Raw genomic sequence first — 21,697 nt, 5'->3', positions numbered from 1 at the left:
TTCTAGGCTAGTCAAGCGGTACAAAGTGGAAATTGTCAATGCATGTCAGAGTACTGCTGCAAGGCAACCAAATAAGCAGTTCCATGTCTTCTGATTGGATGATTAAAGTTTTCAAGAAACTTGAGGTTGGTATGGGGGAGTGTATTGTGTGTGTGAGTAACCGTGAGTACACGTTACTCATCTTGCACTGGATCATCTTCCTGAATCTCAATATTCTGCTCACAAAAACTCGGGGCCAATTATCAAGTCAACATAAGTCAGAGGCTGCATTCATTATTTTGCACTTTTGGACAATTGGTTATTTGTTTTACCAAAACCTATAGAGTCCCGAAGTGTGACGTAGCATTTCCATGACGGCAGAATCACTGGATCTAAAGAAACTTTCGAAGTGGCATAAATAGCATTGAATGTAGACATGTGGCATCATTTCTAGCTAATACAAATAACTATATGGGTCATTCCACGTCAATTCAACCAGGGCCCACGCACTTAGGTCTCAAAAAATTCTGAAAAAATTACCAGGTGTACCTATGTTACCCAGGAGACACACTGTAAAATTACTCTTATGTAAGATCAATACTTTCCAAGATACATCCAGTTTTACAGGGGGAGGGGGGTGTCGATTTTGTTCGGCCTCTTTTTTTTGTCAAAGTTCACAAGCCCACAGCGCAAGAACTAAACCATGTAGGAGGCCGGATGCTAATTTGCACATGTTGGGCAATTTGTGTAAATGAACTAATTAGCATAAATTAGCATAATCACCTATATTGATGATATTATAAGTGCGTGGGCCCTGGTTGAACTGTCGTGGAATGACCCATATCCGTTTAAACGTGTTTTACCTGCTAGGCAGCAGCTTAGCCACATAACACGAATTCCCTGGCAGGTGTAATAGAAAGAAACAAAATTCCAGTGGATATTTCACGTCTTCTCAAAGACTGGCGGCTGTTAAGATGAATTACACGTCCGTGAATTTAAGGATTTTAACCGCATGCTGTGAAGTTACATGCAGGTCTCTTTTACGGAAGAAACCCATGCTAAAATAAAACTCTGTAGTCACGAATTTGATCGTGTTTGTATGAATATATGTTGTAGTATGTGATTCCTACAGTTTAAAAAAAATATACTAACGTCTTAGAAACATTGTAAAATGGTGGTGGTCTGTCCACCACCCCCTGCAGACTCAGGCACTGCTCTTGTTTGCGTGCCTGCCTTACCCCCACTTTCCAGCCTCCCAGTCTCTCCAGCTCTGCATCCCAGTGACACCCAACAACCTAAACCATCATCACCTCACGCTCTGCCCCCGCCTGACGCCTCCTTGCCTGTGCCTGTGGAGGCGTCCACGACTCTGGCAGCCTTGACAGGGACATCAACGAGGTGGTCATCCCCCAGCCCCCACACCCCCTCAATACCAGTGCAACACTAACCCCCACTGGATATTGCACCCCTCCCCCACACGGTGATCACGAACAATGAGGCGACAATGACCTCAGTCAACAGCCATCAGACACACAGATCCCAGATGCACCCCTCCCCTCCCCTTACACCCTCCATCGTCACAGCAACTCAAGTGAGAGCTAAACTACAGAAACTGCACACGGGTAAGGCAGCGGGGCCTGACAGACTGTGTCCAAGGCTACTCAAGGCCTGTGCTGCTGAGCTGGGGGAGCCACTGAAGCACATCTTTAATCTGAGTCTACGCCTTGGACAAGTTCCAACACTGTGGAAGACATCATGTCTCACCCCTGTCCCTAAAAAGCCACATCTTAGTGAGCTTAATGACTACAGACCTGTCGCTCTAACATCACATGTGATGAAGACAATGGAGCGACTTGTCTTAGGTATGCTCAGACCCCAGGTATGCCATGCACTAGACCCGTTACAGTTTGCATACCAGGAGAAAGTGGGCGTGGACGATGCCATCACTTATCTTCTACACAGGACACATTCTCACCTGGACAAGGGGAAAAGTGCTGTGAGAATCATGTTCTTTGATTTCTCAAGTGCTTTTAACACCATCCAACCCCTCAGACTGGGAGACAAGCTCTTGCAGATGGGTGTGGACACTCACCTGGTAACCTGGATCACAGATTACCTGACGGAGTGACCACAGTTCGTCAGACTGAAGAACTGTTTCGCTGACACTGTGATCAGCAGCACCGGAGCACCACAGGGAACTGTGCTCTCTCTAGTCCTGTTCACCTTGTACACATCTGAGTTCCGCTACAACACTGAGTCATGCCACATGCAGAGGTTTTCTGACGACACTGCAATTGTGGGGTGTATCAGGAACGGGCAGGAGGAGGAGTACAGGAGCCTGGTGGAGGACTTTGTGCAATGGTGCAAACTCAATCATCTTCAACTCAACACTTCAAAGACCAAGGAGATGGTGGTGGATTTCCACAGATCTAAGCCCACTCTGCTACCAGTCTCCATTGATGGGGTCAATGTCGAGGTGGTAAGCACCTGCAAGTACCTGGGTCTCCACCTGGACAATAAACTGGACTGGTCAGCCAACACTGATGCACTCTACAAGAAAGGGCAGAGCAGGCTGTACTTCCTGAGGAGGCTGCGCTCCTTCAATGTGTGCAGCAAGCTCCTCAGGATCTTCTACCAGTCTGTTGTTGCCAGCGTCCTCTTCTATGCAGTGGTATGTTGGGGAGGAAGCACAAAGAAGAAGGATGGGGGGCGACTTGACAGGCTGGTAAGGAAAGCTGGCTCTGTAGTGGGAGCTGAACTGGAGTGCATCACTTCAATATCTGACAAAAGGACCCTGAACAAACTGATCAACATCTTGGACAATGAGTGTCATCCACTCCACAGCACTATTGTTAAGCAGAAGAGCCTGATCAGCTGGAGACTTCGCTCACTGCCTTGCACAACAGACAGACTGAGGAAGTCATTCATCCCCAGGGCCATTGAACTGTTTAATGCATCACTTAAGGGAAGAGGAGAAATAGACTTCTCTGTATAGTCTGTCTGCCTCTTCACCACCTCCAATGTCTTGAACTGTCTGTCCACTAGTCACTTTACATTTGTCTTCTGCCTCACTGTTTGCGTGCTGTATTAGCACATATGCACAACCCCTCCCTCCATGCCACATACCTTTCTTAATATAGTTATTTATATATAGATATATAGACTTTATTCTTGCACTGTTGCACTGTTTGACTTACTCATTTGCACCATCACCATGACACTCATTCACACAGAGCACCTTACCTTACCTTATGCACTGAGAACCACAGGCTCAGTCCCTGCTTCAGTCATTGCAAGCGCACCTGATTGATTATTCACCCACTATGTGGATACTGTTTTTTAGAATTGATTTTGATTAAGTTTTATTTAGTATAATTTGTATTTTGTATATTTAGTATATTCTCTATCTTCTACAGTCCTTATTGCTTAGTTGTGTTTTTTATATTATATACTTTTTGTAGGTCCGTTTCCAATAAACAAAACTAAGAGGAGTCCTATGGCTGACGCGTGTTCTTACAGAATATTGTCTTCAAGTTGTCTTTTGTATACACAACTGACACGGTCAGAAAAACCGTGGAACTCCTAACTTCTCACACCGTGCACCAACCTAATATGTTTAATCATGTTCTCATTTAAACTTACGTCCTTAAAGTGACATGCACCTAATTAAACAAACACATCACCATGGCCTACAGTGTAATCACACTATGTAAAGTGAATCAGAAAATTATATTAGAAAACACCAGAATCAGTAAACATATTAAGTCTTACATTTAAAATTAATTATTAATTAAACATAAATTCGATGAAAGACATTTGGCACCTACATTACCGGCCCCTAATTGTTCTAATAATGCAATCACTTAAGAACAATTATCACATTTCTATTGAATCTTGCCATACACAACATGAACAGGCATTCACTTTCACAAAACACCGTCCAAAAAAGTCCAAAACATGAAAAAGATGCCATCAAAAGGCACATTTTTGTCTTGTCAACAGCTTCTGAAAAGTTATTAAGTCCATTGGCAGTCCATCTGCAAAGAAAGAGAGAGCGAGAGAGAGAGAGAGAGAGAGAGACAGAGGTTGCTAGCACAAGGCTCGTCGTGGGGGCTTGGTCTTTACCACCTGCCCATCAAGATTCCACAAGTAGACAGATCTTCGTAATGGGTCTGTCCAAGATATTAGTCTTTGTCTTTATCCGTACTCTGCGAACAAGACCCTTCTTGTCTGGAACTGCTTCAATAATCTTTCCCATTATCCATGAGTTTCTTGGCACACAGTCATCCACGAGAAGAATCACGTCTCCTTCAGCGAAGTTTCTTGATGCTGTGGCCCAACGCTGACGCTCCTGAAGTTGAGGTAGGTACTCTTTTATCCATCTCTTCCAGAATAAATCGGACATGTATTGAACCTGTTTCCATCTACGTCGCGAGTAGAGGTCATCCTTGTCGAACAGTCCGGGAGGTAATGATGGCTTTGTTTTCAGCAACAGGAGGTGAGTAGGTGTCAGTGCCTCCAAATCATTCGGGTCACTTGATGCCTTTGTGATGGGTCGACTGTTGATGATCGACTCTGCCTCACAAAGAACCGTGTGAAGGCTTTCTTCGTCAAGAACTTGTTCTCTCACGGTGGAATTCAGCACTTTCCTTACTGATCTTATCAACCTCTCCCACACTCCGCCGTGATGTGAAGCTGTGGGAGGGTTGAATGTCCACTTGATTCCATGTTGGTGGAATAGATGCTGAAACTGTGATGCGTTCCAATCGGCAATGGCGGCCTTCAGCTCACGATTGCTGCCAACAAAGTTCGTCCTTCACTTGTCCTCTCCGTGCAATGAAGCGCCGGATAGCATGTATGCATGAATATGTGTCTAATGATGAGGCAAGCTCCAGATGCACTGCACGAACAGCTAAACAAGTGAATATAACCCTGTATCTCTTTATGAGGCTCCTTCCACGTTTCACCTCAAATGGTCCGAAATAGTCCACTCAGAGAGCATGTGATTGCGCCCTCCGTGCCCAGTTTCTTCATGGATTTGTTGGAGGAGTAGATTGGTGATGTGAAAGTCTCTAGACAAGATGACAGGCTGCTTACTACTTTCTGGCATAGCTGCCCGGCTAAGCCTTCCACCTACTCGCAACAGACCATCTTGAAGTATGGTGTTCAACTTATACAACTGGCTGCTGCGCTTCACATTCTGTCCTTTGAGTAGGGTTAAAATCTCAGAGAACTTCTCCTTCTGACAGAATTTGATGATATCAAGCTCTGCCTGATCTAGGTCTTCCACTGTAATGCGTGTGCACTTGAAGCTTAAAACTGTCCATTTGTCTTTGTCGCAGCTGTTGACCATTATCTAGGCCATCTTCCTTGTTGGCTGCACACAGCTCTCTACGCCTTTGACAGAGACCCAAAAGTAAGGCCTTTAGCTTCAAAAACCACGACACAGTTCTTTTCAACTTCATCCACGATGAGAAGTAGTTGATCAGTCTTTTCAATGGAGACACATTTTCTTCCACATTAATTAAGTTTACTGTGACTCTTTTAACTTCAGGATCGTTTGAAGTGATTTCTGTATTGCTCAATAGAGTCTTTGGCCAACACTGAACTGGAGTGCAGAGGAATTCCGGACCTGACACCCAACTTGTGTTCTCTAGGAATTCGTCCACCCTTTGCCCTCTAGAGGCGCAGTCGGCCGGATTCTTGTCGGTACGGACATGTCTCCGTTGTTCCACGTCAGAGCCTTTCAGAATGGCTGCAACTCTGTTTGCTACAAAGGTGCGGAAACGTGTGGTCTCATTCTGGAGATACTTGAGTACCACCGTATTATCCGTCCAAAATATTGACTCTGCAAGATCCAATTGTAGCTCTCTTCTCAAGACACCATCCATTTTCACAGCTACTGTAGCAGCAGTCAACTCCATACGGGGAATGGTAGGAGGCCTAAGAGGCGCCACTCTGGACTTGCCCATCATGAACGTGCAATGCGTCTCGTTTTTTATGTTCCGAAAGAGAAGGTAACTGACAGACCCATATGCATTTTCACTTGCATCGGCAAAATGATGCAATTGCGCAAATGCATAATCTCCAAATTCTTCAGGCTTAAAACACCTTGGAATTAAGAAATGTTCTAAAGCAGGCAGACTGGCTAACCAGTCAGACCACCGCTTCTTGATGTGTTCAGGTAAGTCATCATCCCACCCAATCTTCAGCCTGCACCAGTCTTGTAGGATAGTCTTTGCTGGCAAAACCACAGGTGCCAGAAAGCCCAACGGGTCATAAATTGAACCGAAGACTGAAAGAAGACCCCTTTTTGTGAATGGGCGGTCTGATGGAGATCTTAAACTTGAATGTGTCTGATTCAACACACCAATTGAGACCGAGGGCTCTCTCCATAGGGAGTTCATCCTGATCAAGGTCCAAGGTTTTCATCTCTCTTGCCAGCTCAGACTTTGGAATCGAGTCAAGCACTTTTTGACGGTTGCTTACCCATTTGTTGAGACGAAAGCCTCCGTTGGCACAGATTTTCCTTAAATCCTGACACATTGATATCGCTGCTTCATCTGTAGCGAAAGACTTCAGGCAGTCAACATAAAAATTCTGTAAGACTGTTTGTACAACTTCAGCTTTGAACTGTCCAATTTGATCTTCGGCGCACTTCCTCAAAGCGAAACTGGCGCAACTCGGGGAAGACGTGGCTCCAAACAAGTGTACAGTCATCTTGTGTTCAGTCAAAACTTGATTGTAGTCGCCACTTTTCCACCAGAAAAGAGTCATTATCAGGCACTTTAACCTGGTGGAACATTGCTTCCACGTCTGCCATGATTGCCACAGGTTCTTGTCTGAATCGTATTATGACGCCAATTAGACTGCTAGTCAAGTCTGGGCCTTGAAGGAGTTGATCGTTCAGTGACGTACCTTAATAAGATGCTGCGCAGTCGAACACGACTCTCAGTTTCTGCTTCACGGGGTGGTAAACTGCGTGGTGCGGTATATACCACACTTTCCCTTCCTTGAGTGTCACTTCTTCAGACACTTGCACTGCATAACCCTTTTGTATAAGATCATCCATGAAGTCTGAGTATTCTTGTCGAAAGCACTCGTTCCTGATGAATTTCCGCCTTAAGTTGCGTGCTCTCTGCTCGGCAACTGTGCGATTTTTTGGCATGTTGACCAATTTGTTCTTCAGAGGCAAACATATGTTGTAGTGGCCGTCCACTAGTTTGGCAGATTCCATGACCATGTCCATAAACTGATGGTCTTCCCTAGACATTTCCACTGCTTCATGTTTTCCAGTTGCTGCTACTGGAAGAAACTGTAATCCATGCATTTCCACAGAATTATTTTTGGAATCTGATCCCTTATCATACCTGTTCATTCTTACTCGTCGCTCGACTTATCGTGACTAAATTCAAGATGGCTGCAAACGCTAAACTTCGTGAAGATACTGTCTGTATAAATCGTCTTGTAAGTAAACTACCAGTGCTTTTTCAAAGTTCTCAATGTCTCGTTTTAAATGTCAGGGCCCTCGGAAGTCTACCAATGAAGTGTGGAGATACATTGAGCCTCGTAAATGGTGTAAAACAGTGATTTATTTGCATGGCTGTGCCGATGCCGAGGCACCACCATTGACCGCCTTGTTGGTAGCATCGGCTAACTAGCGCCAGATTTCGGAGTGCAGGGGACAAGCCGAGATGGGCTATGAGACATACGTTCACACTCGGTATCATGTTTCAAAACACTTTAGGTCAAAATCACACCGGAATTCTCCTTTAACATGGACTGTTAACACTCAATATGTTCTGAAGAAGTCCAGACAACGACTCTACTTCCTTCGTCAGCTAAGGAAATTCAAAGTTTCTACATCCATCATGAAGGCCTTCTACACTTCAGCGGTTGAGAGTGTTCTAACTGGTAGCATCATCACCTGGTATGGGAACTCCACAGTTAGAGATTGTAGTACTCTGCAGAGAGTAGTGCGCTCAGCTGAACGTACTATAAGAACAACTCCCTGCTCTACAAGATATCTATTCCAGAAGAGTACTCCTAAGAGCCCAAAAGATTCTGAAGGACTCTTCTCATCCTAACAATGGATTATTCCTACCGCTGAAATCAAGAAGACGCCTATGTAGTCACAAAGCCAGAACTGAGAGACTCAGGAGAAGTTTTTATCCCCAGGCCATCCGAACTCTGAACTCACACTATACTGACTTTGCACACATTCACTCCTCAGCACTCTCAAACATTTCCCAACTCTGAACTCACACTATAATGACTTTGCACTCATTCACTACTCAGCACTCATGACCCACCCCCCCCCCCCCCCCACACACACACACAAACACACCTACAAGACTTTTAGCACTTCTACATCCCTCTCCCTATGCTACAGACCTTTTATTTATTTTCTTAATTCATCACACGTCTGATAGCAATAAATTTATGGTTAAAATGGATAATAATTTAACTTCAAGACTACTTTTAGTTAGCCATGTAACCCTTCATAGTTTTAAACAAAGACCCCATCCCCTCCCCCAATGGAATGCTAATGTGCTGGTTTAAGGCCTATCACTTACACAAGACAAAGGATGCTACCTTGATATAATGTATCCATGTATCATGAAATGTAAATGTATTCATGTCTGGTATCATTCTGATAGTCTAATGTTTGGAACATTCTATAAGTGATATTTCTGATGTATAAGATATCTCTCCTCATGCTATTCATATAGGTGTGAAGTGGGTGTGAGTAGGTGTGTCTGATACCAACTGGAGAACCAATCATGTGGGATTGTTCTTGGCGCCATTTTGTTCTTTGTTTAAAACATTTAAAAGTAACTAAACTGAAATGAGATTTAGATTTTTTAGATTTGGACTAAGGATGTAGCGGAAGAGAGGATAAGTTGGCTACAGGCCAACCTAGGCCTCAGGCCTGGGCTAGGCCTACATAGACCATAGACCTTTTTTTTGTACTCTCGCTCAGCTTGTAACATAATAAACCTGATTCCTGAGTTTTTCCTGAAGTTCGCCAGTCTAAGATCAATATTAAGTAATTATTCACCACAATTACTTTCACGTCAAAACACACAAACACACACACACACACATATCTGACTTTCTCCAACTTTTGCACATCTCCATAGAACTTTTTATTTATTATTTTTGATTTCTCCTCCATCTACCCATGTCCTTGATTGCCTAGCCTTTCACTGTCATCACTCACATACATCATACAGTACTCTGCTTGCAATAGTAAGTCCCTGCCCCCCCTCCCCCCTACATACACAGCACATTATTTCATCAGGAAGCTTCTCCAACACACATCCCCAACATACTTACAGCACACTGCCCACACACACACTACACACACACAGTCACTGCTCCACTCCCCTCCCGCCCACACACACATCTTCACTGTCATCACTCACATACATCATACATACAGTACTCTGCTTGCAATAGTAAGTCCCTGCCCCCCCCCCCCCCTACATACACAGCACATTATTTCATCAGGAAGCTTCTCCAACACACATCCCCAACATACTTACAGCACACTGCCCCCCCCCCCCCCCCAATACACAGCACATTGTCTCATGAGGAAGCTTCTCCAACACACTGCCCTCTCCCCACATACACAGCACACTATCCCATCTCCCCTGTCATCCCCCCAACACACACACCAAGCCCCCTGGCAGTTGGGTTAGCCCCTTGAGCCGTGGATCTGCCCAAGGTTTCTTCCTTGGTAAGGGAGTTTTTCCTTGCCCCTGTTGCTCTTGGGTGCTCCTTGTTGGTCCCCAACCCCAATCCTCCCCCACCTTTTTTATGCAGCCCTTGCCACTTAATCTACTAAACCCCTCTTCTACTGCACTTTTTACCCCCCCCCCCCCCCACCCTTCATAGTTTTAAACAAAGACCCCATCCCCTCCCCCAATGGAATGCTAATGTGCTGGTTTAAGGCCTATCACTTACACAAGACAAAGGATGCTACCTTGATATAATGTATCCATGTATCATGAAATGTAAATGTATTCATGTCTGGTATCATTCTGATAGTCTAATGTTTGGAACATTCTATAAGTGATATTTCTGATGTATAAGATATCTCTCCTCATGCTATTCATATAGGTGTGAAGTGGGTGTGAGTAGGTGTGTCTGATACCAACTGGAGAACCAATCATGTGGGATTGTTCTTGGCGCCATTTTGTTCTTTGTTTAAAACATTTAAAAGTAACTAAACTGAAATGAGATTTAGATTTTTTAGATTTGGACTAAGGATGTAGCGGAAGAGAGGATAAGTTGGCTACAGGCCAACCTAGGCCTCAGGCCTGGGCTAGGCCTACATAGACCATAGACCTTTTTTTTGTACTCTCTCTCAGCTTGTAACATAATAAACCTGATTCCTGAGTTTTTCCTGAAGTTCGCCAGTCTAAGATCAATATTAAGTAATTATTCACCACAATTACTTTCACGTCAAAACACACAAACACACACACACACACATATCTGACTTTCTCCAACTTTTGCACATCTCCATAGAACTTTTTATTTATTATTTTTGATTTCTCCTCCATCTACCCATGTCCTTGATTGCCTAGCCTTTCACTGTCATCACTCACATACATCATACAGTACTCTGCTTGCAATAGTAAGTCCCTGCCCCCCCTCCCCCCTACATACACAGCACATTATTTCATCAGGAAGCTTCTCCAACACACATCCCCAACATACTTACAGCACACTGCCCACACACACACTACACACACACAGTCACTGCTCCACTCCCCTCCCGCCCACACACACATCTTCACTGTCATCACTCACATACATCATACATACAGTACTCTGCTTGCAATAGTAAGTCCCTGCCCCCCCCCCCCCCCTACATACACAGCACATTATTTCATCAGGAAGCTTCTCCAACACACATCCCCAACATACTTACAGCACACTGCCCCCCCCCCCCCCCAATACACAGCACATTGTCTCATGAGGAAGCTTCTCCAACACACTGCCCTCTCCCCACATACACAGCACACTATCCCATCTCCCCTGTCATCCCCCCAACACACACACCAAGCCCCCTGGCAGTTGGGTTAGCCCCTTGAGCCGTGGATCTGCCCAAGGTTTCTTCCTTGGTAAGGGAGTTTTTCCTTGCCCCTGTTGCTCTTGGGTGCTCCTTGTTGGTCCCCAACCCCAATCCTCCCCCACCTTTTTTATGCAGCCCTTGCCACTTAATCTACTAAACCCCTCTTCTACTGCACTTTTTACCCCCCCCCCCCCCATTAATGCACAAATAGGCTGACACCAGACATAATTCCACTGCATTTCTTACTTCCAGTAACTATATGCATGTGACAATAAACTTCCTTGTATCCTTGTATCTTTGTTCTCTTTGTGTGACTTGCCTCTAAGCTTAACACATGACTCTATGGCGTGTTCACCTTTACAGAAGAGACATGTCTTTGTTGCAGGTGTGACAGTGTTTGTATGCTCCATTGACCCTGTGTTTTTCTCTTGATTGTCCAACTGTATAGCAGTGGTGGTGAATGACTTCTTGATTACACCCTTTTTCTGCTCTTTGTAATTAATTTGTTTATTTGTGGATGCTTTAGCTGGTGTGCTGTCTTTTATGTCACCAAAGACTGGGTAAAGCACAATTTTGGCTTTAAACTCAACCAGATCCTTAAATCTGACTCTTCTGTCTCGTTGCTCTTGCATGCCACACACAACAGTTCTCCACCTTTCACGTAGCTTGTATGGAAGCTTTGCTACAATAGCCTTCAAGTTTGCAACATTATCAAGCTCTTCCATGTAACTCACTTCAGCCATTGTGTTACAGCAGGCTGTTAGAAAGAGTGAAAAGGCATTTAAAGCCTCAGAGTCTTCTGGCTTGATAGGTGTCCAATTCAAGACCTTGTTTGTGTAGGCTACAGGAATGTAATCATTTCTGAAATGCTCTTTGAGCAGCTGTTTGGCCTTGCAATAACCTGCATCTGGCTGCATATGAAGGCAACTCTTAATTAAATCTTTAGGCTGTCCACTAGTGAACTGCTCCAAGAAATAGAGACGGTCCTTAGAGCTTTCAGTGCGAGATTCTACGCCATGCTCAAAGGCTCTTACGAAAAGGTTATAATCTAGGGTGATCACCACTGAAAGTAGGGATGTCTAATGGTGGCAAAGTCATCATTTTCTGTTGTTTCACCATCAACTCTGTTATATTATTCTGGCATGTCATTAGGGGTGTCACGATTCTCCAAATCCTCGATTCGATGTAATTTTCGATTTTAAAGTCACGATTCGATTCGATTTTCGATCTTTTTCAAATATTACTATTAATGCATATGTTATTTACTCTTTTTGGTCTTTTCCTTTTCTTTTTCGGGGGGCTTTTATTTTGAAACCGCTTTAAAAACGATTTAAAGAAACGCTTTAAAACCGTTCCAACCGCGAGGTTGTAATGTAAACAGAATAACATTAGGCTAAAAAAGAGACGTACATATTGAAATGAAACAACACAGAATGTTAATTTGATTGTTTCAGCACACTCCGAAGAAGAGACCCAAGGTTAGTGTTCATGGAATATGTAAATGTGCATTTTAAGCCTTAAAGTAACTTTGGACTGTAATTAGACCATCTTTTCACTTGCTAAGTTAGTTTTAATTGACGTGAATTAACGAATACTTCCACACCGGTGATTTCAAAGTAGCAAGAGGGGCTTTGATTTCGGTAGGTTGATGTGTAGGCCTATATTTTTTAACTGGCTGCAGCCTAAAATTAGAGTGTTGACACTGCAGTTCAGCACGTGCATGTGTGTTTGTGCGTCTGGGCATACATGCTGGACGTGACATTGGGGGTGTGGCTGCATCATCGATTCTACTTTTAAGTTCGAAGTTCGAGATTGAGATGTAATTTCGATCGATTTCGAAATAAAATCGAAATCGTGACACCCTTACGTCATGACACTGCAGAGGGTGTCTACTGCATGATCATCAATTACAAAGTTAGAATTAGGTTGAAGTGGCTTGAATTCACCATGTCTATTGTCTATGTTGATGATTGGAATTTGACTTGCAGGTAACGGTAAGTATCCAGACTCAATAGTCATTCCACATGCAGGGTAGCCTGGCGGGCCATCCTATTTCATTGAAATGTATAGTCTGGAATCGAATCATTCACCTGCTTAATCCAAGGGGCGGGCAGAGAATTGTCTTTCAAACTGCCTAGGCATGCAATAGGCCAGCGCTACCACCATATCCGTATCCGGTCGGCAAAACGGCAAATACATCGTTCTTCGAAAGGAATGACTTAAGTGCATTGTGTTGCTCTACTTTCAAAGAAAAGCACAAGTCCAACTCCTCCAAAGTTGACGCCAACGCCAATTCAAACAACCGCTCTTCGTTCGCCATAGCCACCTTCCTTGTTGTTCACCGTCGCAGGATGTTGTTATCCTGTTAAGGCCGCCTTAAGACTCTCTAACGAAATAGAGCGCTGTGATTGGAGAACATCCACGGTGTTAAGCCAATAGAAATTCCTATGGTTCGATACTAGACGTACAGGCTGAGCAAATTAATTTGCCGCCGCTAGGGTGCGTCTAGATTTCTAGGCTACATGCAGGGCTCACTTGTGATAAGTGCTCGTTTTGGAAACTGTCTAAAACTTTGAGTTTAGCGTCAGAGACGGCAATAGCAGTTTGCAGATCTAGCTGCTCCATTTTTGCTTTCAACTGAGCTTCCTGACGTTCAAGATCTTGTTTTTGTTTGAGAGCTGCATCTTTAGCGAGCAATGTACCTCTCTCCACGTCAGCTTTCACGCGGGCTGAGGAAGCAGTAGACGATACTTTGCTTCCAATGGCTGACCCACGCCTTCTGCTCTTTGTGCTCGCAGCGACGGACACCATAGACACGCTGTCTGTAGGCTGTACAGCTGCATCACAGAGCCTAGCCTGTTCTGCGCGCTCCTCGGCAGCTTTAATCCACATTTACACTTTTTGCATAAATTTGTGAATATGATTTATATTAGGCTCATACCACGAAGTTTGATCTTTACTAAATTCTTCTTCATCCATTAATTGACTCAAACCATAATTTATCTTGCTTAATTCTATGAGCGAATCTTGATAATTCAAAAGCAATTTCTGTTTCACTGTGTTTACGTTAGCGTCATCTTCCATTAGCAGTAGACTTCTCCAGAATATATCCCGCCTCCTAACTTCCGTATCCATCCAACTTCCGGGCGTGGATTGTCTATGGGAAATAACATGGCGTTTTGAAAGATCGTACCTGTCAAACTCTGTAGGTGACAAATTAAAAAAAGCTGCTGGGCAGATTGACCTACACACTTCTGCCATCTAGTTTCCACTGGATTTTTTGATTTTCGGTGCCGTTTAAGTAGTATAGTCTATAGTATACTACTTAAACGGCACCGACAATCAAAAAATCCAGTGGAAACTATATGGCAGAAGTGTGTAGGCCAATCTGCCCACCCCCTTTTTCAACTTCGCTACCTACAGATGTTTTACCGGTATGATATTTCGAAACGCCATGTTATTTCTCATAGACAATCCACGCCCGGAAGTTGGATGGATACGGAAGTTACGGAGGCGGGACTTATTCTGGAGAGGTCAGTTCAAGCTGCCTAGCTTGGCTAGTTAGATGACCTAGCTTAGCTTTTCGAGATTGAGTTAACCTGTTAAATTTTTCCTCAACAGCCTTCTCTGTCATTTTCGTTTGTCTTTTTCCACAAATTAGCTCTTCGTAACCATCGTCCATTATGTCAGTTTTCCAGAATTAACAAAGCTAGTTTTCACTGCTTACCGTGCTGCTTTCCTTTCCTTTCAATCCACAGTGCGCGGGGTAATCTTCGAAGATCCAAGCAAGCTCCAGCAGTCCACAGTTTCCACGAGCCTTGTATCCTTTCCAGTATTCCCTTTTCACATGGAGCAGGAGGTTTTTCTGACTAAAATGTAGGTCCGTTTCCAATAAACAAAACTAAGAGGAGTCCTATTGCTGACGCGTGTTCTTACAGAATATTGTCTTCAAGTTGTCTTTTGTATATTTATTGTAACACATGCCACATGAACAGATATTTCATCCAAATATAAATGTCCTAATGCAATCCACGACAGGACACAACTGACACGGTCAGAAAAACCCTGGAACTCCTAACTTCTCACACTAGAGCCCTGCACTCCCGCGGGAGTCCCGCGGGACTCGCGGGACCCAACGCAAAGCAGTGCGACACGGGACAAATATTGAAAGCTCCTTGCGGGAGCGGGCGGGAGGGAGAGCGCACAGCGCGGGTGCGGGCGGGAGCAGTGATAAGCGGCAGTCCCGCGAATTAAAAAAGTGTTTTAAAATGTAAAATAAAATCATAAATTACCTATTGGTCAATGTATATCATATATATAACACAATGTGCTGGATATTATATTTGGTAGCCTATCTATTAATAAACATTTTTGAATGTAGATTTGCAGATGTGTAATCTCGCACACATTTCCGATTCCGTTCTGCTCTTCCGTATTCTGGCTCTTCCGTTCTGCTCTCCGATCATGGCAGAAGAGCAGAGCTCCTCTAGCGAAACAACACACAATGCTTCAGAAATAAGTGCTGGTCTAAAGAGAGGTACATTCACCGTGAAAAAATCGAAAGTTTTGAAATCAGATATTTGGAAGTCATTCTCACTCGTGTATGACGCAGAAGGAAATCAGTGTTTAATTCCTCAAACCAATGTCAATAACTGTCTTGAGCAGTAGGTGAACGTCGGAATCATGCGGGAATTGCGGGCGGGAGCGGGACAATGTATTACAGTTGCGGGCGGGAGCGGGACTGAAAATCATAATTCTTTGCGGGAGCGGGCGGGAGCGGGACTGAACACTGCGGGAGCGGGCGGGCGCGGGACTGGAAAATCTGTCCCGCGCAGGCCTCTATCTCACACCATGCACCAACCTAATATGTTCAATCACGTTCTCATTTAAACTTACGTCCTTAAAGTGACATGCACCTAATTAAACAAACACATCACCATGGCCTACAGTGTAATCACACTATGTAAAGTTACATTCTGACATCAGAAAATTATATTAGAAAACACCAGAATCAGTAAACATATTAAGTCTTACATTTAAAATTAATTATTAATTAAACATAAATTCGATGACAGACATTTGGCACCTACACTTTTAATTACTTTTTCTGCTGTTATTGAATGTGTGTGTGTGTGTTGTCTGTATGCTACTGTGACCTTGAATTTCCCCTAGGGATCAATAAAGTATATCTATCTATCTATCTATCTATCTATCTATCTAAAATTATTGAAATAGAGTAGGAAAGCCACCGCTATGGTGATTTCTAATGGTAGACTGATTTGTTTAGATCCAGTGAAATTGCTGCCTTGGCAACGCTACGTCATGGCTTCGGTACTCTATTGGCTATTGGTTTTACCAAAAATATTTGGCAGTATTTTTAAACTACAAAAATACACACCTATAAAGTATTTTGATACAAAATACAAAGCCATTTTCTTCGCCAAAATAATATACAAATGACAACATACTATTTTGTATTTGAAATACTTATTACTTATTATATACATGTATAAGAAATGCTGTCTGTTGGCTGCAGCAACTTAAGCTAGGTAGTACAGATTTTTTATGTTTTTGTTTTGTGTTTATGTCAATTTTGATCCAATTTGAGTGTTTTGCTATGTTGCCCACCCAAAATATCTACCAGCCCACCCAAATGTAGTAGGCTAGAACCGGCCCTGTATCCAACGGGGGTAAATACTTTTTAAAGCACTGTCAGTGTGTGTTTTACTTCACTGTATATAGGTAAACAACACATAAATGTAATTTTGTGAAAGTGGTCATTGCAATTCTTTTGGAGTGTTATTTAGGTTTAAACAGCAATTTTGGTCACCCAATTCTAAGCCCTTCTTATGTAAGCTGCTTAAAACCAGGCGAGCAAGCAGCCAGCTGACTTGTCTGTACCTTACGTGGTGGTGTTCCAGCATACAGCAGACATGCTGAAATGTAGCATTCATGCCTGGAAGTTAGTGTTGCACTTGGTTACAGAACTCGGAGTCAATTCATCAATTTGGGGTGACTTCTAGCCAAGAGGGTTGTGCAAGAGGCGGTCTGATTTGGGGTGCACTGACAAGATGGGGATGAAAGAGAAAGAAACAGTGTGCAAAGAAGAACATTTCACTGAGTCTACAAGACTGTGTGTGTGTGTGTTGGGGTGGGGTGGGGGGGGTAAGATTTGTATGCTTTTTAAAGGTTCCTTTCCATTCATTTAACTTCTCTCTTTGTAGACTGTGAATTTGATTTTTTATAGGAATTTTAACATGTTTCCCAAGTGACTGGGTTAATTAGATTTATTAACAGATTTATGTCTGGTAGAGTGTCTTTGATACTGAACAGTGATGCGTGTATCTTGCTTGTCATCCTGCTTAATTTTGATCTCTGTTCAAGCCACAGTTGCCACACACTTTTTAATTCAATATTGCTCCCAAATAGTAGTGGGGTGCCTGTTGTGTTGTTTAGGGTTGGGAAAGCAGTAAGCAGTCTGCATTGCAGCTGTCCCTTCTGTCTTTGCATTCCAGCTCCATCTGTCCAGCACTTCCTCCCTAATCCTAGTTAACTCAGTATCTCTCTCTCTCTCTCTCTCTCTCTAATTCTAGAGTAGAGTATAGTAATATAGAGTATGTCTACACTTACTATTTTTCTGAGCCCCCTTATTCAGAATCTTACCCCCTTCCCAATAAGGTAAACCCTTGAGTATTTCACCCCATACTACTTCCCTTCACAAAATTGGCTGTTTAATTATAGATGGATTCCCAAAACAAATGGCTGTACACCATGCAGACAGGAAGTGGCCCTTTGCTTTATATCCTCATCACATGTCACTGCTTTAGATCCTCATCTCCTCTCTCCACGTCAGCAGTATCAAGTTTAGCCTACACATTAAACTGCTGCGACTTAAAAATAGAGTGGTTTCAAGCATGTTATTTACATCAAAGCCTAACGAGAGACTTGACTTTAAATTACTCCACACACAATTATACCTTTGAAGTAAAATTCAGATTAATTGACTTGCACATGGGGAATTACAGTGCCCTCTAAGTGTCAAGTGTCTGAAATACTCCTCATCTACTTTTTGTAAGGCTGTGGGCAAAGTAAGACAGGGTACAGCTTCATTCTATTGTCCCAGGTTTCCTCGAGTCCGGCCAGTTCTTATGTAATGCCACACAGCCATCAAAGGCAGTAGCCAATCCATCTGCTCTCCCCTGCACGAGGCCCTGGTGGCGCTACACTGAAAAGCAACTTGCTTATTGGCCACGAGGGCAACCCAGGGTAGGCATTACTGAAAGGGGCCTCAGAAAAGCTGGTTGTTGCTGGCTGACACCAGCCCTCCTACCACTTCCTCTGGCTGGCCCCGCCCCTCCAAGTTGATCAAAAGACACTTTCTTTCCCCATCTTTTGTTGTGTTGCATGGAGGCGCATGGGCATTCCATTAGGGTGGGCTTGGGCTGGGGTGGGGGGTTGGGTGGTGGGGGGGTTGTGGTACTTGGGTCTACTGTGTACCCAGGGCTGGTCAGACTCACAATGTGGCATCTATGCAAGCCACTACCGGAACAGACAGAGAGTCCATTCTACTGGTCCAGCAGCTCATTGTCACCCACCGTGGCCAGTGAATCTGCTGGCCTCCACGCTTTCAGCCTCTCATGCCTCTCCACGTGCCACATACATAACAGTTCGACTCTCCGCTCTAATGCACTCTGCAACATTAAGATAACACGTGTGAATTAGAGGCAAGTGAACACCAATAAAGAGCTGGGAGTATGTTGGTGACCTTGGATTATGTAACTGTTTCATATTGGTTAAGGTTGTTTTACCAAAGGAATGGGTAGCCCCTTTCCTCTGGTTCGTTGGGTTAGCCTAGCTTAGGTCTAACCGAGCCTGAGTCTCCTTAGGCTATGTTAGTCAGATGATCAGAAGGCTGAAGCATATGTGTTCATGATCAGAGAAAACTCAAAGCTTGTATGCATCTGCTAAAATAAGACCCACCAACACTGCCTTCAAATAGTTGATGCACATTACTCCCCTCAGGCATGATGTCTTAAACAGCACATTCTGTGAGGCATTCATTCACGTTGGAGCCAACTGAACCCATTATCACTTCTCACGTGCTATTGATTTACAAGAGAAAGGTGATGTAAGGTGCTGGATCAGGAAGACAGCATGAGGTATGTACAGCTATGGGTAAAGCACAGGAAAAAAATGTCTTGCATGTACAATTCCTTATCTTTTTCACTTGCAACCTCAACTGATTTATGGGACAAAGTGTCTTGTTCTGCACAGTGGCCTGTGAAGTGTCTTGTTCTGCACAGTGGCCTGTGATCCAGGATAATGGTGGTTTGAGCACCACATCATAAGGCTCCTTGTGTTGCTTTCTTTTATGGTCCTTATTCCCCCCAATTATTTTTATACTCACAATGCTATGTCCACTTTCCCAAAACTCTTCATACTGTGTACAAACACATGCCTGAGGACATCAGTTAACGTTTGGTGCTAAATGCAGAACTCTTCATACTGTTCCCCCAGCGCAGTATGAAGAGGCAGCTCACTGCTCCGGGTTAGTGTGTGCTTCACCTCACTGTGTGCTCACTGTGTGCTCTGTCTCACTAATTCACGGATGGGATAAATGCAGAGACCAAATTCCTTGTATACGCAAGTATACTTGGCCTACAATTTACAATAACTATAACATGTTGTCTACCATAAACCTATTTTGTCAGTCAGTGTGTATAATTAACTAAAAAACACAAACAATTTGAACCACTGAAAACTGCACATATTATAAGTGCCAGTAAATTAAACAATCACTAGATATATAGCTTTAATGTTGATCCATAGTGTCCTCTGAATTTGGTGTCAATTTTATATGAAGCTGACATACACGGTATCACATCATCCCCATCGTAATTTTAGAAAGGAACATTCAGCATGTTTTATGTAAGGGATAATGTATTGTCCGCCTGTAATTATCAGAAAATAAGTCCCGACAGGGAGAACAGAACCCTGACGCGCAGCGTGGACATGTGTGTGTCCAGGTGAAATTAAAAGTTAACTGTTTTGAACAGAGTATCTAAATGTCTGCTAAATTTGCACCAGAGTTTTGATGGTGATGTATATTGACCTTAGAGTCAAGGTATTCATGAATTTTGGAGGAAGTGGTGATTGACATAGTTTTCTGACATGGTGAAAGTGTTTGCCTATAAGTGTTTCACAAAGATGGACATGGTATTTAGACAAGTGTGAAAATGACCGGGGGGTGGGGATGGTAACAGGAATCACCACTTCACCATGCATTCTTGACCAGCACAGAGGGTTTCCCCTGACATCTGATCTGTACTGTGGGTTCCTTGCATCAGCCACTATGGGTTTGCCCCACAGATGTCCAGTCAATGATACATGCCTTATCATCACTTTACACCTCAGCAAAGTTGCACTGTTACAGAACTTTCCATTCTGCTCTTAACTTTCTAGTGATGGTTTACCAGAATGGAACAGGGTGTATTTTTGGCTGCTCGTCCCCTCAGTGCCGTGCCGTGCCATCTGAGCCCACTCATTAGGATGCAGCCCCACAAGCTACCCTCAGCCACCTGTTTCTGACTCTTCCTGAAGAGCATGCCCATGCATGCCACTCCACCCTCTTTTTCCATTGCCAAGCTTCAACCCAGGCAGTGCTCCTTCACCTCAGACCGTCAGTCAGCTCTTCCACTCACAGGAATGTTGGGTTAGAAAAGGGCTGAGCCAGTGAGAGTGATGTGTCTAATTGAAAATACAGGGAGATCATTTCTCCTCATTACACAATCAGTTTATTCATCTATCTATGGCCCATTTTAATCTTTTACAAGTATATGCTAAACAAAATGTACCCTGAACCTAAACATGTTGGTGAGTCAAAGCTGACCTCATCTTATACCTTTTTGAACGATCTCTTTATAAACTTTTCTGATGACAGATACTGTATGTCCTTAAGGTAAGGGAGTGGTAATTCCCCTTCTGATGGCCGGCAAGCTGATATGCTCTGTATTGTGCTATCCTAAATCAAATCAAATGCATTATATTTTAAGATGAGCAAAGCGGTAAATTGTGACTCTCAGAGTTGACTTAAATATTTCTATATATTTCCCAAGGAAATATTTTGGGTTAAGACTCATGACTCATTGGGTTAGACATTATTTCAATGGCCATTTACTGGCAAAACACCTTATCTTGGACCTTGGGTTACTTTATGCATGTTGTCTTAATTAGCCAGTCCATGCATGACTGTTTCAAAGTCTGAATATGTGGAATGTTCCTAACAAATGGTAATCCTCTTGTGTTCCCCAACAACCCTGCCATTCGGGGGTGGTCTGATCTGATCACATGGCACTGAAAAAAAAAACACAGGACCCCTTCCCTGTAAATATGGTGTGATTACACGTGGAAAAAGCTACTGTAAATGCCATGAAACCTTAGCTGCCATTTTCCTTTCCTTAACTGCCGTTTTCCCATCTTGAAATATTTCTATGAAAACAGTACAAGTTCAGTGTATTTAGCCCATTACGGCTATTGAGTCTCAAAATCATCTCTGGCTCACATTATATCTTTTTGATATTTTTGTCATTGTTGAAACTGTATGTGAAAAAATATATATATATAAACCATCAT

The sequence above is a fragment of the Alosa pseudoharengus genome, unplaced genomic scaffold, assembly GCF_046254945.1.
Source record: "Alosa pseudoharengus isolate Yale_2024_CS ecotype anadromous, Long Island Sound unplaced genomic scaffold, YU_APseudo_1.1 YU_APseudo_1.1_scf_2, whole genome shotgun sequence".
NCBI lineage: Eukaryota > Metazoa > Chordata > Actinopteri > Clupeiformes > Clupeidae > Alosa > Alosa pseudoharengus.
The sequence above is the reverse complement of the archived record's forward strand: the minus strand, read 5'-3'. Positions refer to the sequence as shown.